We start from the raw sequence: 18,196 nt of genomic DNA on the forward strand, positions 1-18,196 counted from the left end.
CCAGACACGACAACACGACTCATTTGGGAATCCGGCCTTGCCATGCCCACAACCCAGCGACGGCATGGCACCACAGACACTCAATAGCAGGATGTGAGGAGATGCATGGAGCAGGCATGTGCGAGAGTGGCAAGTGACGAAGGAATGTGAACCTACCCAATGCCAGGTGTGGCATGGAGGTGCCAGACAGACCACAGAGTGCAAACCACGAAAATGGCCATGTGGAGATCAACTGCTAGTGCATGTAGTGGCCAGTGGACGCTACCATGTCCGGACAGGCTGTGGGGCAGAATGCCAAAATGTCGAAACGTTACGCCCCCCTGCATGCACGTGCATAGTGGGTTGGACCTGCATACGCCAGGCCTGCGTAGGGGTGTGAAAAAAAAGCCAGTCGCACTGCTCGTGGTTCTCATTAGGAATGGACAACGAGTCTAGTGGGGCGGCGCCTCTCAGCCTGCCATGAATCCTGCGCCGAGCCCGGCAGGGCCTGCGTCCCTGTGCGCCTGCTGCACCCCGGACCGCTGGTCCCCAGACCCATCATGCCTGCCCCAGTGCACCAACTAGACTCTGCTCACCTGCCTACAATGGCATGTGTCAAAGAGGGCCCTCCACGTGCTGGTGCAAGCTCCAAGCACCAGTCCCATGACTTCTGCAGCCTCCGCTGGCCATTGCTGTCCCCGCCCCCCCAGCGCTGGCCCACATCACTTCTTCTTCATTGACATACTCCACCTGCGTCCTCTTCAGCCCAGTAGGTCCCACATGTGGAACTGTTTCCGGAGTCCTGAATGGCAGTGACCCTATGTCCGTGGCAGCGGCCACAGCACCGGACTCCCTTCGATCAGTGAGACATAATTCCATATTGCAGGCCTGCGACACCTGGTGCCACTTACCCTGTTCAATGCAAGCCTGCGACACGAGGTGCCACTAACCCTGTTCAATGCAAGCCGGCGACACGTGGATGAGGGCTCAGGCCTACCCTGCGGACCAGTAGGTCCCACATCCAGCACTTAGTCACAAATCCTGAATGGCAGAGTCCACACCAGTGAACGCACAGAGAGGAGTAAGAGGAAGATGTGACTCAATGCGGACGGAAGCCGGATCAATGTTACCGAGGTGATCAAACACTATCATCAACTGACCTGGTGCCATCAACCCTGTTCACCGCAAGTCAGCGTCCTGTGGCTGTAGGCCCGTGCAGGACGCTGTGAATCCGGGGCCACTAAATCTGTGCAGCACAAGTCTTGGGGCCTTTATGTTTGAATGGTTGTGTCCTTTATGATGTACACTGTTGTTGATTTCTGACTGCACCAGGCAGCCCGTGCCAGCTGGTGTGCACACACCTCACACTCATCCAACACAGGTGTCACTCAGTATGTGTGCCTGCTAATAAATGTAATACAAAAGGGGATGATGGATGGAGCGTTTGAGCAAATCAAACACTCACCCCCAGTCAACTGATCTGGGTTTAATCCATCACCATTCTTTAGCTCACTCGGCCACCCCAGATCAGACATGGTCATATGCAAATCAGTCTGTCCCTGTGCCTCATGGGAACAGTCCAGCCCGAACTGCCAAAGCCATGTCTTCCCTGGACCGGAAACAAGCATCCTGGGACCAGTTTCTGGCATTTCAGCCGCCACCAGCCAGGCTAGCTTGAATCCAGTGGCAAAGTGAGCAAGGGACTCACGTCTGAGCATACCCTGCCAACTTAGGGCGAACAAAGCGATACAAAAGGGGATGATGGACAGAGCGTTTGAGCAAATCACTCACACTCAGTCAACTGATCTGGGTTTAATCCATCACCATTCTTTAGCTCACTCCGCCACCCCAGTTCAGACATGGCCATATGTAAATCAGTCTGACCCTGTGCCATGCCCACGTGCCCATAGCCATTCACACCATCTGAGCAAGTGTGTCCGTGTGGTCAGTGTGTCAGCATGATGGGCACGGGCCCTGCAACAACACAGTGTGCTGTCTTCAGCGGACGTTGCCATGTCACCTCAGCTTTGGCCGTGACCCTGGACATGTAGCTTTGCAAGCACCCCCTGCATGCACAAACAACGCTTGCTGGACCGGCGTACGTTAGGTCAGCACAGGGGTGTGCTGATTCGGCAGGGGGAGCAGGGCGTGGCTTGGACCTGGCCATGGGCAGGAAGTGCGGTAAGTGTGTCTCTGTATTGAAGTATAGTCACCACCAGGGCCACAGTAGTCGATGTTGCAATGTAGCATGCACCAGGAGTGCGGGTCCGCACGTACGGGGACATGTAGGAGCGCAAGACCGCTTGGGGTCTTGGCACATGTATGCCAAGTGTTATGTGTATCAGCCCAGTGGATAAATGAGTCAGTTAACTGGCCTCATTTGCAGTGCAATCAGAGCCAGCCATGGGCTGTACACCTGTGTCTGCCCTGTCTGGTCCATTGGCCTACACTCACTTGGCCACACACCTTCAAAGGAAAGCGTCACAGTGTTCCCAGGGTAGCAGACATCCCACCACACTTAGCCAGATGTGTCTGGCCATTTACCAGTAACAGGCGGGTGCACTTGTGCCCTGTGTTTGGTTGTGCAAATGTTGGTGTTTGTACCACATTGTGTTCGATGTTGGGGTGCTCTGCTTCCTATGTGTGTGTGCTGCATTGTGTGTGAGATGTCCTTTAGCTCCCATTTGTCTCACCCTTCTACCTTTCAGGCAGTTTGGTGTTCACTTCTGTGCTTGTTCAGGGTGTGATATTACAGGGTTGTGTGACTTGTGCTCTTGGTTGGTGTTGTACTCTTGGGCATGGTTTGTCTGCAGTTGTGCTGTGTTTATTGGGCATGTGAGCCATTGTGCCCATCTCCCCCGTCCCCCAAGTCCCTGCTGGTTCCTCTCCCTGTTGCTCTTGTGTCTGTTGTTTTGGGCAGTTTCCAGTTCCCAAGTCCTGCCACCGTCTCCAGGCTGATGTGGTGGACACCATTTCCTCCATGTCATCCAGCTCCTGGTGTGGCGCTGGACTCCCACCTCTGGTGTGCAATGCTGCATTCTTGTTGTTGGCGTGTTTCTGATTGTTTGTGCATTTCGCATCATTCTGGATGTTCTGGTTTCCTTCCATTGTCCTCCTCCACTATCAGGCTGCATTCACCTTGTCCAAGATGGCCTGCCATGTACAATGTTTTGTTGCCAATGGGGCTTGTGGGGTTGTATACTGGCTCGGGTTGCCTCCATCATGCTTGGCTGTTGTTTTCTGTTTGCTTTGTCCTTTTTTTCGGGCTTTTGTTGTGCTTATTCCCGCCTGCCGTGTGGGCCTGGTGGTGCTTATCCCTGCATTCCTCATCGCAAATGGGCTCATCGCACTTTTTTTGTGTTGTGGTTTGTGTTTTTATCTCCGTCGAGATGGTTTTGGCAGACTATTGCATGGTACCGCCTTGTTGGGAATTCCACGTTGACACAGGGCTATTATCCCGCGATAGGCTGGGATGTGTAAAGTCGTGTTAGCTTTTTTTGGTGATGTTTAGCACACGTTCTTGTGAATATACCCCATTGTCTTTTCGAGGGGTGGGCGAAATTTGCAAAATTCTCTTTCGCAAACTATCGCAAACATTTTAAAACTCCCTGCAAACACGGAAATATCGCGAAGATGCAGAAGTTTGTTTCACGCCCGTTCACGATATTCGCGATATTTTCTGCGTGATTGCGTCTCACCAACTTACCCATGCGATCGCTCATGAGTGCGGCCATCTTGTTTTCACTTGTTCCGCCCCCTCGCGATGCTTACTTCCTGTCCTGGGTCGCGCAATGGATGCTCGTGGTACGTATACCCTGTTCGGGAATGCTTTTACATGTTCGCGACGGTTTTTGCATGCTTGGGGAAAAAATATCGCGCAAACTTGCACACGTGGTCGCAATGGGTTGTTTTCCACTCTGTTGATATGGTTCTGGGACCTGATTTTCAATCCTCCCTCTATCTTTACAATCCTTTGTTTCTAGACACTTTAAAAAAAATCTTTTTTATTTATTATCTCTCTTACTATTTTCCTGCTTCTATATTTTTGTTTTTTGTCTACTTTTTGTGTGTGTTTTTAGCTACTTTTTCACTCTTTTGCTATTGCCTGCTATTTGCATTTCCTTTACTTACTTTTTAAATTGTATTACCTTTTGTTTCCCGCCCCATCTCACTCTCCCCAGAACCATGTCGAAGGGTAGGGCTCGCCGCAGCCAGATCCGTGACCGCCTTACTTGCGGAAGGCGGCATCCACAAGGGGTGCAGGCACGGGCCTTATTTGGGGAGGTGGAGTTGGCTGCACTAATTTTCTTTGTGCAGCGCCATCTTCCCTCAACCCTGGCAGTAGGTGGCAGGTCTGGGTCCGGGTAAAGGCTCCGGGAGCATCGGCAGCGGTGGGGGAAGGTGCGCCGGGCAGTGTTCCGCTGCTCTGGGTCCAGCGCACCCAGGCACAGTTGATGCACCGGTGGTCCGACATCCTGGACCGGGAGCAGGACCTGCTGGACCTGCTAGGAGTGGAGGTCCCGGGTCTTGGTGAGTAACTATTTAATTATTACTACTTTGTGTCTGTGTCATCTGCTCTGTGTTATATAATTATTTTGTGAATATTTTTTTTCCCAACCAGCTATAATGCTGCTGCTTACATTACAGGTTAATTACTTTTAAAAGTCTTCTGTGATTGTTATGACACAGGTGCTTTTCTGCGCTACTACTAATCTTACTTGTTTGCAACTTTGCTTTTGCGCTCGCTTAGCGTTATTATATAAGAGTTTATTTTAGAGAAATTAAGTTACATAATGCTATAGTGACTCTAATCCTTACTTTGTCCTGTCACTAAGAGTTAGGGATGGATTGATACTTAGGTTTAGTTACTTTGTATGAGTTTGTAATTTTTTAGTGGTATGCATGATGCCCCCTCTGTTACGTCATGTGCTGCTAGTACCCTAGTCTTTATTAGAACCTTTTCTAGTTTTTCCAATGAGTGGTAATAGGCTTAGCACTAGCAGAACATCAGCTCAATCAATCAACCAAAAATTTGGTGTATACAAAAATGTAGACATGTGTTCTCCATTTATTTGACTATATGCATTGTTGAGGACTAAAAGAAGTGGAAATGCATACTTAATGTACAATTGCACACCTGGAATAGGTGGGCTAGGTCAGGTGGTACGTCGTACTTAGGCTTAGTTAGTATTCTGGAATCAGAATGGAAGACTGGATTAGTGTTGATAGATAGTAAGTAGTCGATCCGCTAATCCCCCGATACTACTTGTTGACCAGATGAGATCAGATCGGTCAATTTAGTTATTGTAATTGTTGTTTACATAAGTGTTTTTTGACAGTTCTTTAAAAATATTTTATTTGTTGACACCATCAATCAATGTTTGTCTCTTTCTTGTATCTTTCCTGTTCAGCACCCAGGGGCAGGCAGACAGGGGCACAGTCGGCGGGACAACAAGAACAGCAAGAGGAGGACACTAACGCGGGCTCTTCTGCTGGCCCTAGTAAGTCTTCTTGTTTTTAATAATAATTCTTATTCCATAACTTTTAATGCACCATATTTTTCCCGAACTATTGTTTCCGTTTCCTAATGCTATTTTTTAGCAACAATTATCCTTCGATCTGTACTGTTTCGAAAATCTTGTTATCCCTGCCTCTGCTATGATGACTCTCTGTACTACTACTACTATTAGTCTGTCTGTACTGTAGTAGCTAAGCTTGCCCAGTTGGCCACTCTTTATTTAAAAGGTTTTAAATAAAACTCAGATTCACCTCTAGCCATTGAGACCAGTCCTTTGGGTCATCCTCTTGTTCTACTTCTAGTCTTATTGATCTTGAGTCTTTGTTAATCTTGAGGCTTTGACATTTCACACCAACAAATGCCCAACCAAATGTTCTATTTTGATATGATAGGACCTACTCCTACTGTTGTGGGGATTTTGCACGTACAGACCTATGCACAATAAAATAGGATGTTGGTGATGGGAGGTTGGACCTTCCTCACACACCTCAATCATAAGTTCAGAACCCACTACAATCCCCTGCCCGACTAGTTATAGTAGTGTCTTGTCATAACTATTAGCTCTCCGAAACCTCCCCCAAGATACCCAACAAGTAGAGAACCCAGAACATAACACACCCGACGTCTCAGTCGTGGAAGCAATGCACATGCACACCCTTCCTTTTGCTCGCTCACTGGTGTAAGTCCACACCAAATACCACCAAGTCTATGTAAGTTCATAATTTTTATTTTGAATTGACAAGCTCTGTATGTTGTTCTATAATGCAGCACCAACAGGAAAATCAATAACATTAAAACAATAAACATTGTTATACTTACTTACAGTTGGGAAATAAATCATGATAACTGAAAAGTGGTGGAAGCCCACTGCCGCATTGCCATCTCTGGTGCCCCCCCCCACCATGGCTGCAACTGCCGAGCTCTAAGGGCTGCATCGCCCGACTAGAGGAGCAAGTGCGTGTCCTCCAATCCGCCACACATAGAGTCCCTATCGAGTGCCTCTTTTTTAATTCTTGTTTTTGTGGGTGGCAATTGGGCGTTGGGGCTTTGGACATTTGGACTTTCTCATTACGGACATTGGTTGGGGTTAGGGAGGGGGTGGGTCAGCTTTTGTGGGTTTCTTGAAATAGTTCCTTTTTGTTAGGGTATTAAATCTATATTTCTAGTTTACATGCAATGTTGTTAATGTTTTGTAGGTGGGGTTACTGTTTTACATCACACTGTTTCCTTGATGGTGCAGGGCCGCCCATAGCCAGTGTTTGATTTAAATAATTGGCTGACTATGTAAGACACAAACAGATAGATGCAACAACCCTCACTGATTGAGTTGTCCTACTAGTACTTTCAGTCTCTCTCTTCTAGTCTATGTATTCTTTATCTGGACTTAAAGGGGTGTGTGAATACATTGAAAACATGTCCATTATTAATTATGCCTCCCCAAACTTCTCTTACCTTTGCTTGATGTTTAACTTAGGCACAGTGATGGCTGCATGGTGATGATGGTTTCTTTTTTCTAACATGCCATGATTGGGGTGGTGGTGGTAGTAGTAGTAGTAGACACTGGCAGGGCAGCAGCATTTGCAAAAAAAGAAAATGAGACAGTCAGTCGCCTTTGAGAGACTGTTCGAGGAGTAGTAGAATGAAGTACAGTACAGAACTTACCGAGGAACAATAATATGCAAAAATATTTTACAACAAAACATAATGGTGGTGATGATAGCCTACTAGACAGAGTTACAAACTATAGTTGTGTTGAGTCACTTGACTAGGCCTACAGCGTAACAGTTAGTGCTGTGTATGAGGATGACAGCAAATCCAATCAATGCCGGCAATTAATGCTGAGGTATATGTTCCTTTGTTAAAAAATCACCTCTAAAATATACTGCTCATGGGTGGGCAAGCAGAAGAAGATCATCGCTCTGCCTTGAAATTAAAGTACTGTTGCTTTTGCCACATACGCCCCAGCAAGCGTGTGATTAATTATTGGTGTACATTTAATTTAGTCACACCTCAATAAGTCACACAGCCCGGGGGAAGAGGGTTAGGGTTTGTTAAATGTATGGGAAGGGGGTTTGGGGAAAGGTTTGACAGTGAAAAACAATACTCATGGACAAACAACAAACAACAATCTTTGTAGACTATCATATCCATATCAACATGTTATGGGAGAAAAAGGAAATGCATGCATGATGATGATTGATAAGAAGACCCAGATTACCCACACTTCTTGTTCAGATTTTCCGGGCTTAATACTTTTACAGAGAGCAAATACAATTTTTAAATATTCTTAGGGATGAATCATAAACAGAGAGCAAACCAAATGATAATAACAACAACAAGAAGAACACACTGTTGTAAAGATTGTAGACAAAAAAATTAATCAAATTATTTAAAAGAAGATGAAAGTTGATACTGTTACTGTGTTATTCTGGTCAAAAATGTGGACTGGATTTGCACCTCGGCATTCCTCTTGGTCCTCTCGTCCATCAATCTTGGGTGTCGCGGCTGTCTCCATTCGCCAGTCGCCACTGCCCACCTGGAAAAAAATGTAGATTTATTGGTAAGGTAAGTATGCATTGTAATGTTTTCCCAAGTATAGGCCAGTGCCCGGCCTGTATATGTAGATGGAAAAACAAAGTGGATATTGAGAAACAAAGTTGAAACAAATGCACAAGTTATGGTGTAGTGCAACAAGAACACTTTCCGAGGCGGCATGTATGCATCATCTCTACTCCAGTCTGTTTCCAACATTGACCTTCAACAACAACAGGACAGAGCAGGCCCACAGTTCCTTAGCACATCCTCCGTTTAGAGTACTTTTTTTTTTAAAGAGTTGGACAAAACACATATCCATTCCAAACATAGCATTTTACAATTTAAGTTAGTAAATCAATGCACTGCAGTCATCCCACCGCTACACTCGACTCCACTTCTACACAGACATTTGGGTCTGCTGTGGTTGTTGACGTGTTTACCTTTAGGCTCTTTTTATGCTACTCATGAAACGTCCTCCTGACTTGTTATTATTCCATCAATCATCTCCGATACTTGTACTGACTGACTGTGAAGATCGACCTGCAGAAGAAGTAACATTTTGTTATTATATAAGAATAGAAATATTATTGACTTGAGTCACTCTTTAGTGTGTACAGTAAGACAACTAGTACACTTTGCCTTCACTTTGTGCACAACAAACAAACAACTAAAATACAACCACCAATCGCTCAGAGTCAGGTTTCAATGCATGCCATTCATTTTCATTACCTGTTCCTTCTCAGCTTAAGTTAACGGGCCGTCTTTTTGCCATCATCATCATGGACGGTGCTGTTGTCATACTCAGTGTGCAGATTGAGTCCCCTTCCTGTATTCAATCAAAAGAAATGTATCAAGCTGCAGTAGAAGTACACATTTCTTCTTTGCAAGAAGGGAAAAATTGCCTTGAGTTACTTTTAGTGTATACTGTAGAAAGATGATTAGTGCACAATGCCCTAACTTCACGCACAACAAACAACAACAAAATCACTCAGTCTGCGACTCTGCGTCCAATGCATGGCATCAATCATTACCTGTTCCATCTCATTTTCAGTTAATGCATGGGCAGTCTCTCTCGGCTCTGATAGGAGGATAGCTTTAATAGTCACCATGTTCTACTTCTTTTGGCGGGACTAGGAAAGTTTTTATTTTTTCTTCTATTTTCCTTCATCCAATCATTATGAGGGCAATGGATTTAGTCGGGAGATTCAGTATGATGGAGCGGAGGAGCTGGATTCGGATGACTGTACTGTCAAATGCAGACACCTGAAACTTGTATATTGAAATAAGAAGAGTAGAAGATGGTGGTAATGGATTTGTTATGATTCAAAGTTTGTAACTGGAACGACAGACACACAAATAAAGGAAAAAAAGGAAGATAGTAAGTGCAAGCCAAATTGTTAGAGAAGTATAGCTCGTCCTCAAACTCTGGGGGGTTCAGCCAGTAGTAGATAATCATGATGTGACACACACTACTTCCGTCACCTGAGCCGCTGTCCTCATCTTCCTCGCTTGCTTCATGTATTGTGTAATTAGGTGGTATGAAGTGCTGATTCATTTTGATCATTGTTAACCTCTCCACGTTTTTGGGCGAGAGACTGGTCCTTCTCACTGTTACAATGGAACCAGCAGCACTGAAAACACATGCGGAAGAGACACTTGCGACAGGGTAAGCCAGATAGCTTATCGCCAGCCTGCTGAGCAGTGGCCATTCAGTCCTTTACCTATACCAATACTGCAATGGGTTTTGATCAATGTACACCTTTGTTGGGTCGTCCAGATAGGCCTGGACCATCCACTCAATGTTCAGGGGTGCTGCTGCTAACATTCGGGCTTTTTTCTCTGTGCATTAGAGCTGTACTTATTAATGCCTAACTGTAAATACCAATTGTGTAACGATTCTACTGGACCTAATGATCCAGTTATTGTTGCTGTTGTTGATAGTGATTGTGAGTGTTGTGAGCCAAGCGCACTGCCCTCAGCCTCCGAAGTTGCACTTGATGCCGCATGCCCTGCCTCAGTACTTCTTGTGGGTTGATCTTGCGAGCTTTTATTTAGCAGCCGTTCCTTTTCTAACTTACTCGCTGCCTCAGCTATCCAAGTTTTGTAGTGCTCAACATCCATCTCTGAAAAAGGAGTGAATGTCTTCAGTCCAAATTTTGCCCAAGGATCCAGAATTGTGGCAGAAATGTAATGTTCTTGTGACAAAATCTTATTTAGCATCCTTGTATTTTCAGCTAAGCGACGGGCTAAGCTCTCCACCAAGTCATAGGCTTCCTTTTTGTCCTCTACACCTTTGTATGATTCAGACACCTGATGTTCAAGCATTTGCAATAATGGGATAGCTTGGCCCACTGTACAGTCCTCCTTGCTGACTTCACGTGTGAAGACCTCAAAAGGATGAAGCATCTCAGTCAGGCATTTAACTAGGCACTATTGGTCCATCTGAAGGGTCATGCCTTTCGCAGTAGCATCCAGTCATTGCATGACATATTCAATGAGTGGCCTGTACGGCTCAAACAGACGATCAGGCATGTAATGCGTTGAGTTCCAACATGTTGCCTCCTCCTGGATGCGTGCTTTGAATGGCATTTTATATTCACGTTGATTGATCCTCAGCTGCTTCAGAGCTTTAAAAGAATGGCTGAAATGAGTGCATATTCTTCGGCAGATGGTCAGTAAGTTGCTGACTATGGGTTCTTTTTTTAGAAAGTCTTGAACTATAATGTTTATGCAGTGTGCCAAACACGGAACCCTGAAATAGGAACTAAGGTCCATGGCCTTAAGTACATTACTGCCATTACCTGTGGCAACAAAACCAATACTAAGCCCTCCTGGGCGTAGCCATTCAAACACATTGCTGCAAAACTCTTGCAAAATGTTTACAGCAGTATGAGATTTCTCTATGGCAAACATGGCAACAGTTGCATGTTTCCGAGCAGCTTTAAAAATCTCAGCTGTGTCAACTGCACCTCGTTCAGATAGCTTATCTCTAACCCCCACAAAATAGACCCAGTGTGCAGTGATGCACATGTAATCTGTGGCTTGGCCCCTGGTCCACATGTCTGTTGTCAGGTGGATATTGTGAACAGCACTCTGCTGCAAAGCTTGTCCAACCAATTCCAGCACATCATGATATAGTGCAGGAACAGCAATTCCTGCGAAATAGGAACGGCTGGAAACCTTCCATTTAGGGCAGATGGCTGACACAAATTCAAGGAAACCCACCCCTTCCACAAATGAAAACGGGAGAATGTCCAGTGCTAACATTTTAGCCAGCTTTGCATTGTACAACCGTGCCATTGGGTGGTTGCATTAGAACTGCCCCTCCAACCTAAGCATGCTCTCAATGGTAGGCTGGATTACTTTCCTTTGTGGTGCTGTTGTTTTCATTAACCCACTTAGGCTCAACGAAGCAGTTTGTCTCATTGCGTTACTGGGTCGCCTTGGTGTCTCAGCCTGACTCTGAGTATGGCTCTTACTGCGGTGCCACTCAGATGTTACTGAGGAGGATGTGGGCGGTACCACTACACTACTGGGGACAGGGCTAGAAATGCCTCCCTCTCCTTCACCTTCCACGGCAATAATATTGTTCCCGGATTCTTTTTCTACTTTGTTTTAAGTGAAGTAGGTGATTCTCCCACACAATAGTGTGGTGTATTCTAAGATGACTTGCTTGGCCTCCGGTACCATAGTTTGTACCAAGCTTACCCCGCCGAACACCTTTTCGACAAATTGAGCATATAGCAACGTTCTCCTCCTTGCTGCTAACAGAAAAGAAGTCCCAAACTGGGGAGGAGAACTTTCTGGCACTGCTGGATGTGCCACTTTCAATACCAGATGAACTGGAGGGTGTGCTAGGAATGTGACTCTGTGCAGCTACACTGTGACTTTTACTACCACTACCTACTGAGATGGTTGAGCTGGATGTAGGTCCCTGCTGGGCCTTGGAAAATATGGCAGCTGGAGGTCGTAGTGGTGTAACCTGTGCTGGTGGTATCCGTGCTACATCCCGCTCAGTAGCACCCTTTCTGGATAGGGTGAGAATGTTGGTCTCCATCCCCTTTGGGGCGGGAGGATGTGCGTGATGACTAGCTCATCTTCATCGACATCGTCCCCCTCTTCTACATCTACCTCCATAACTCTAAGTTTTTCTGGAACCTTCCTTTTCAGAAGCATTGTCTTGTGGCGTGCATCACTCTCAGACTGAGCTGGTGGCTGCTAAGTGGCATAACGGTCATCAGAAGTGGGGCTTGAAGAAGATGATAGACTAAGCCTCCTTTTCCTTGCTGGCGGTCTAGAAGACAATAGATTTTCCAAAACAGTGCTTTGCTCCACTTTGTCTGCAGGAAGCTCGATTTCCTGAAATGCCCCTACATCAGGAGCAACAACTACTATTGTGGGCTGTTCTTGTGGCGGCTGTTGCTGTTTTTCTTGCGGCTGCTGCTGCTGTTCTTGTTGTGGCCGCTGCTGCTGCTCTCCTTGCGGCGGCTGCTGCTGTTCTTCTTGCGGCGGCTGCTGCTGTTCTTCTTGCGGCGGCTGCTTCTGTTCTTCTTGCGCCTGCTGCTGTTCTTCTTGCGCCTGCTGCTGTTCTTGTTGCAGCTGCACACTTATCTGCTGAGTTTCCGCCTGCGTTGATTGTGCACTACTTTGCGATAATGACATTTCAACATCGCTGCTCGTTAGTAGACTGGCTACCTCTGCGACACTCAAGGGCTTGATCCTAGGCTGGTGGGGTTGGACCGTTGGTGCAGAGGTGCTACTCCCAGCTTGGTTCCTGGACAACGCTGCTGCAGGCGTAACTTTTTTGGACCCAAAAAACTTTGGCCAGCACACCAAACGTGGTTAATGGCACTTGCTTTTTCTGTTCCTTCTTCTCACGGGCATTTTTCTTGGTACTGGACCTGGTACCTTTCTTTGGGGCCATCTTCTTGAGATGTCAGACAGGAGGCAGATGCACAACAAGTTGTGATCACACGTGGACGTGATGTGCAGCGGGACTTCTGTGTGGCTGGCAGTACAACGGGTGATGATTATGACTCCTCCTCTGGCTTTTTGTGCACCTAAAAGCAAATAAGCCAGGAGAAGAACATCAGTGAAATGTTGCATTTGTTGTTGTGGTTCAGCTACTTACTGTACTAGTAAAAACAAAAGATATAGTTTAGACATTTCAGGGCTATGTTATACTACTGTGTACACACACTACTACACTCTCAGGAAGGTGAGGAAAGAACCACCAAAATAAAAATGTAATGGAAGTGGGGTGGACCCTATTTGCCATTAAATTATTTGAGCATCACATCATTCATGGAGCTGCTGCTGGTAAAGGGGGTGGATGGAAGGAAGCAGTAAGCCAATAGGAAAACCATGCAGGCCTATATGGAAAAAGCAGGACACTAATAACTCCCAACACAAAAAAGGCCACTAGCCACATGGACACTCACAAATCACAAGCAACAACCACGGGGCCTGGGAAACACCAGCAGCTGACAAAATGCCTATAAAAGCCAGGCAAAGGATGCATGCTAAAGCTCACTGCTCTGCCTTTTTAATGCAACAAAATGCAAATACGAAAATTCACAGGCCCCAAAAAGGTCTGCAGGGTGCATGCATTGCACACCAACACACACCAGACACACACAACAAAGGAATGTCTTTAAGACGCCCAACATCAGAAAGCCCATCCCAAAAAAACACACTTCCCAACTCAATCCTATGCAAACCATGCCCTAAATGATGTCTAAATTCAACAGAGCACACAGAAACACTTGATTAATAAAGCTGTGGCTACCTGCTCTGAGCCTACTGGATGAAAGCAGGCCTCTTGAAAGACAACAAGGCCAGAGAAGCTTGCAGGCCTAGGCTTCAAAATGACCAACAGCCACATGGCTAGGCCCAACAACATCAGAAAGCCCACCCTAAAAAAAATACACTTCCCAACTCAATCCAATGCCATCCATGCCCTAAATGATGTCTAAATTCAACAGACCATACAGAAACACTTGAATAATAAATCTGTGGCTACCTGCTCTGAGCCTACTGGATGAAAGCAAGCCTCTTGGCAGACAAGGCCAGACAAACTTGCAGGCCTAGGCTTCAAAATGGCCAACAGCCACATGGCCAGGCCCAACAACATCAGAAAGCCCACCCCAAAAAAACACACTTCCCAACTCAATCCAATGCTATCCATGCCCTAAATTATGTCTAAATTCAACAGAACACACAGAAACACTTGATTAATAAAGCTGTGGCTACCTGCTCTGAGCCTACTGGATGAAAGCAAGCCTGTTGGCAGACAAGGCCAGACATGCTTGCAGGCCAAGGCTTCTAAATGGCCACCAGCCACAAGGCCAGGCCCAACAACAGAAAGCCCACCCCACAAAAACACATTTCCCAACTAAATCCAATGCCTTCCAGGCCCTAAATGATGCTTGAAAATTAAATACATTAAAAAAACACCAAAGGAACAGTTGCTTCATCATGGACACACCCATGAGGCCATGGCTAGCTCAGGCCTACTACTGATTACTATCTACTACCCACAACATTTAAAAAAAAAGGAATGATAGTTACCAAAATTAAATTGTAGTTGCAACAACTGCAATGCCCCCAATCAAACAGGCACAACAACCACTTACTTGTAAAATATCCAATTAAAAAATCCTCAAATCCAATTGCAATGATGCAGCAGACAAAAAGAGTAATCTTTTCAGCTCAAAATCTAAAGGCAGAATGAGCAGGAGAAGGACAAAGCACTGGGAGGAGCCTGCTGGACATGAACAGGAAGTTGGAGATTCTGTGGCACTTCCTCCCTCTCTCCACCTTTTTAAGAAAGGACTCCTTGCACAAAAAAAGGACAGCCAAATGTCAATCTGAGGAGTTTTTTTTTCATCTAAATCATCATTTGCAGAAGGTTTCATTCTGCTAGAGCTGATATTCTTCTCCAAATTGAAAATTTTACATGTTCGAGTTCTCGAGCTTCACATTACTTCCGCCGGATGTCGATGGCGTGTCCAAAATGACGTGATTGTGTTCTCTTGCTCCCTGTCGCGTTGGATATGACGTGTTCGGGGTCTCTAGCTCCTTGTCACATTTGATATGACGTGTTCGCTTCCTCACGCTCTCGCTCGCGGTGGAAAATGACGTGTTCGGGTTCTCTCGCCCCTTGTTGCATTCGATATGACGTGTCCACGTCCTCACGCTCTCGCTCGCGGTGGAGAATGACATGTTCGAGATCTCATACTCTCGCGGTGCATGATCGCGAGACGAATGGCATGATCGCGAGACGAATGACGTGATGGAGGGCGCAAACTCTCGCGAGATAGCTAAAATGGCTACCAACAATCCAACATCTCTTGGAGAACGTGACCGGATCGGGAAAACTTGTCGGCGAAAGCAGGGATTCAGGTAAGGCAATCACGTGTGCGAGAACGTATTTTTACAGCGCGAGCAAGAAAAAATTTCCGGGACGATGTGGATTGCAGACATTTTGACATTTTGCGCTCTTCGTGGAATGAGAAAATGTAAAATATCGCAATTTCCACAAGCGGAAGGGAATTTGACGCCCAGGCCTAGTCTTTTCCTCCCGTTGCATTCACTGTGTGTGTGCCCCAGGCAGGGCCACATCTTACCCTGAAAAAGGAGAAATGTTTTTATTTCTCAAAATGTTTTTGACTTTACTTGTGGTCTGCACTGCACAGCACACGTTCAAAGTGGAAAATGTTTGTTTAAGCATATAGTATTGTGTACCAAAGAGGCACTCTTCCAGTACAAAATGTATGTTAGACTTGACGGATACTCCTTTGCACTATGTGTGTGAGCAGTTGTATGACAAAATATGGGGAGCAAAAATATCGCAATACACAAATTATTCCCGAAAAAATATCAAGACTCAAAATGCTGTTTTGTGTAGTGAGTTTACTATAGATAGTATGATATTTAATTTAACATAGCTAAGTTTAAAATTATAATACACTTAAAAAATACATAAATACTTTTCGAAAATTAATCTCAAATATAAGTAAAATAAAACTGTAAATAATGTAAAATATGAAAATATTTTTTAAACCATTAACACAAATTACATTAGAATTATTATGAATAAGAACAATAATTAATAATAATAATAATAATAATAATAATAATAATAATAATATTAAAAATAATTATAATAATAACCGAAACAGACACATGTATATAACTAAAACATATAATAAAATATATTAAACAAACAAAAATGAATACAACACAAAATATACAATACAAATTACAAATTATTTAATTTTTATAAATAATTTAAAAATTATTGAAAAGAAATTAAAAGAATAATACCATTACTAACTAAGCAATAATAGAGAAAGAATTGGAGTTTGGTCCCTGCAGGGGTCACATCAAATTCTCCCCACTCTAATATTAGCAACAGTATGGAAACTGTTGTCCTTTGAGAGGTCAACTTTACTATTCCCACTCCAATGTGAGCAATATTAGGAACAGTGCATGACTTTAAAGGTAACAGATTTACTATTCTCACTCCAATCTGAGGAATAGTAAATAAAGTGTCAAACTTTGGAAGGGTCACATTTTTTATTCCCATTAAATTTTAGCAACAGTATAGAAAGTGTTGGACTTGGGTGGGATCAAAGTTACTATTTTCACTGCGACTTAGGCAGAAGTAGAAAAAGTGCTAGACTTTGAAGGGGTCATATTTACTATTCCCATGCCAATTGAAGCAACAGTAAATAAAGTGTTGGACTTTGGAGGGGGTTAGATTTATTTTTCACACTTCAATCAGAGCAACAGGAAAGTGTTGAGCTTTTGTGGGGGCTGATTTACTATTCTCACTCCTACGTACTTTTTTTATATAACACATTTAAATATAGACCATAATGTGCCCAATACGCCCAAATCAAACCTGAATAGCCCCTGACTTGCCACGGAGCCGTGAGGGAAACGACTGGGGGTATCTGTTGCTCATACCGCTCCGTGAGGGAAACGGCTAGCAACACCCTGGCTGCCGAACTCCAACTCCCAGCTGCCCGGGATACCAGGCGCACCTGTAGCATCACTGCCTGCGCCCTGAGGCGCTTGAAATTCGAAGAGCGCACCGTGTACCGCGGGAAGCCCAAATTAAAACTGATTAACCCCTGACTTGCTACGGAGCTGTGAGAGGAACGGCTGGGGGTATCTGTTGCTCATACCGCGCCGTGAGGGAAACGGCCAGCAACACCCGGGCTGCAGAACTCCAGCTCCCTATATGACAAAACAAATACCAGTACTGTACTTCAATTGTAGAACAATTATATGGACATAATGAGTTAAATCACTATATCACCAAGACTTCTCTTTCTGTCTGAATTAAATCTTTGTTTTTTTATTCTTATTTGGCAAAAAACATTTTTTCTTTTTTATAACATTTCAACATTTATATACATTTCTTGACGTTTGCACTATATCACAACCTACAAGACCAAAATATATGCTCTCACACTCTCAATCATTCCATACAAGCATTCACTCAAACACATTTAAGTCACCCATACTTTCTTTTCACATTAATCTGCTCACAATATACATTTTTACATAAAAATATACAGCAATTATTTGCAATTAGCAACAGCCTTGGGGTAACTTTTCCAAGTTATTAGTTTAGATGTACTGTGAAGATTCCTAAGGCTGTATGAAGGGTTGGTCTACGTGTTTCTAACTCCCTCCTATAGGGGGAGTTCTCATCAGGACCACGTAGCTGTAAAAGAGGGGGAAGAAGGGTGGTCAGGTTTATAGGTCAGCTACTAGAAACCTCTTGCTCTCATTTCGCTTATATGTAGACTATTTTGTCTTACCTCTACCTTGTGTCGGTAGGTGATTCGTAAAGGACTGTGGAAAAATTAACAAAAACCTCAATTCGAAGATACCCCCAGCCGTGAGGGAAACGGCTGGGGGTATCTGTTGATCATACCGCGCTGTAAGGGAAACGGCCAGCAAGACCCAGGCTGCCGAACTCCAACTCCCAGCAGCCATGGGATACCAGGCGCACCTGTAGCAGCACTGCTTGCGCACGAGGCGCTTGAAATTCAAAGAACGCGCCGTGTACCGCGGGGCGCGCACCGGCGGCGCACGGGCAAAGCCCGTGCCAATGGCGAGCCCGTCCTGTGCCGGTTAGCAACAGGA

Source organism: Lissotriton vulgaris, chromosome 4_1 (assembly GCF_964263255.1).
Source record: "Lissotriton vulgaris chromosome 4_1, aLisVul1.2, whole genome shotgun sequence".
Classification (NCBI taxonomy): Eukaryota; Metazoa; Chordata; class Amphibia; order Caudata; family Salamandridae; genus Lissotriton; species Lissotriton vulgaris.